We start from the raw sequence: 2,274 nt of genomic DNA, 5'->3' as shown, positions 1-2,274 counted from the left end.
TGTGTGTGGATTGCTTTTACAGTGATTCGGTGTTGTGACACTGAAGTTACACTGAATTCATCCGAAATTGTGTTTTGACTCTAGATTTGGAATATAGAGTTCCACCTAACCATTTTCTAGCGTTTGGTTAGATCAAATGAAATGATTAGTCAGGTGATCGTATTTTTTTATACAGAATACCCGACTAGCACCCTAAACTATATTAGGATAACATAAACTCGTCAGCGGGAATAAGAAAAGGCTTTGCAGATGAACCTGCACATTAACAGGTAGCCCATTCTTATTCCAATACCATCATGTTTCTGTTAAACTAACTCTAGGGTGTCGGCAAACCACAAAATGACGTTCGTGCCCTTAATTTGAAAATTGATTTCAGAAAAGGGAAAACAACACAATACGAGCCACCTCGACTTGTAACCGATGTCAACCAATTCCTTGGATCTTTCAGGGTTATGCGAGAATCCCGTAAGAGCCAAATATTTAGTCGATCTATCCGGAAGTAGTCTAAAAGGAACTTCTGTATTCCAACCTGAATTACTTGAAATCAGGTAAACTCAAGTCAAAACACATAAGTTTCTCCTAAATGTCCATGTTACTTCATATTGCATGTTTTCAAATTTAAAGTATGCGAACTTTGAAAAGGGCATTAACATTGTTTTGTAATTTGTCGACGCGAGTTACAGATTAACTCGAAACTTAATGCAAAGACTAATGTAAGTGCAAATGCTTGGGAATGGTATGAGGTGTGGAAGGAATGATTGTAATTCAATTTGGGTATTTTGCCTGTCGACGGTGTAAGAGATGCTGTAACAAAATGCTTTGTTGCTCGTTGTCTGGTTGCAGTGCATTTGAATGTATCGATTGATGCTTTGAAGACTTCTTCCTCGGATCGAGATTGTCGCCCTTAGCGTAAGACAAACATGTATCCATCAAAGGAAGACACACTCCAGGACCCACATTCCTATATTTGTGTATAGGAAAAGAGAAGCTAATAATTTTTGTCAGTCGCGTGCTATAGCCGTAATGGAGATGTGCAAAGAAATCCAAGTAATAATGCTTCAGGGATTTTGGACTCGGTGACCATTTGAAGGGCGGCCGTGTCCCACAAAACTTTGGCTCAAAAGAAAGGCTTTTTGCAGAGCGGGGATGACCCGTGGAATTTGCATTAAGGTAAAGGGAGGGATCTTTGGGATCCTTCAGATCAAGGATATAACAATTCGACCCTATGTCGAAAGGTGTCTCATGCCCGGAGAGTCAATGAGAGTTTGCTTGTGTCGCAAACTGCCAAACCACTACTCGTTGTTGCTTCACACTGAGTGTAGCTGTCATTTCGTGGTCGAGCTGCCAAAAGCCCCTAACTTTTGTCTAGGTCGCAAGACGTGTGACGACCAAGCAGGGTATTTTTTATTTGACATTTCCCTTGTTTAGAGCTCACCTTTTGCTACGACCGCCTATATTGGGTCTGATCGTACCTCTCAGGTCCTCTAACTTTTGCCTAGACTGCCCTTTTCGGGTTTTTAGCCTAGCGAGGATTATGTTTTGTACTCTCATTTTGCCACGGCCCCCCCTTGCGGGATTTTAGACTGTGCCCCTCATTCCCTAATTTTTGCCTAGGTCACTTCAAAGAGGTTTTCAACCTAGCGGGAAATTTATTCTTTTTCTCTCAAAGGTTCTGAGAAATGGAAAGAACATAAGAAGGCTAGTACAAGAGTTAGCAGAAATGAAAGTGCTGGGAATTGTGCATGCAAAGAAAAGCAAAAAGCAATGTGCATTAACGAAGCACCTGCCGTGGGATGACAGAAACACTATCAAGGATAGTATTTCTTAAGAGCATCAGCATTGACCGGAAGAGCATTCTCGTTCCCGTCCATGTCATTGAGAACGATTGCCCCTCCGTCGAAGACTTCCTTGACAATGAAAGGGTCGTCGTACTTGTAAGCAAATTTGCCCCTGGAATCTGGGGCGATGTGCAAGACTTTCCGCAAAACGAGGTCGTCGAGGCTGAACTCGCGGGGACGATCTTTCTTGTTAAATGCTCTGGCCATTCTTTGTTGATAGCACTGACCGTTGCAAAGTGCTGTTAGCCGCCTCTCATCGACGAGATTAAGCTGTTCGTAGCGCTGCTTCGCCCATTTTGCTTCCTTGAGCTTGGACTCAGTAAGGACCCTCATGGAGGGAATCTCCACTTCAACTGGAAGGACTACTTCCATGCCATAGACCAAAGAATACAGGGTTGCCCCGATAGACGAGCGAACAAATGTCCGATAAGCCAAG

The sequence above is a fragment of the Punica granatum genome, chromosome 2 (genome assembly GCF_007655135.1).
Source record: "Punica granatum isolate Tunisia-2019 chromosome 2, ASM765513v2, whole genome shotgun sequence".
Classification (NCBI taxonomy): Eukaryota; Viridiplantae; Streptophyta; class Magnoliopsida; order Myrtales; family Lythraceae; genus Punica; species Punica granatum.
The sequence above is the reverse complement of the archived record's forward strand: the minus strand, read 5'-3'. Positions refer to the sequence as shown.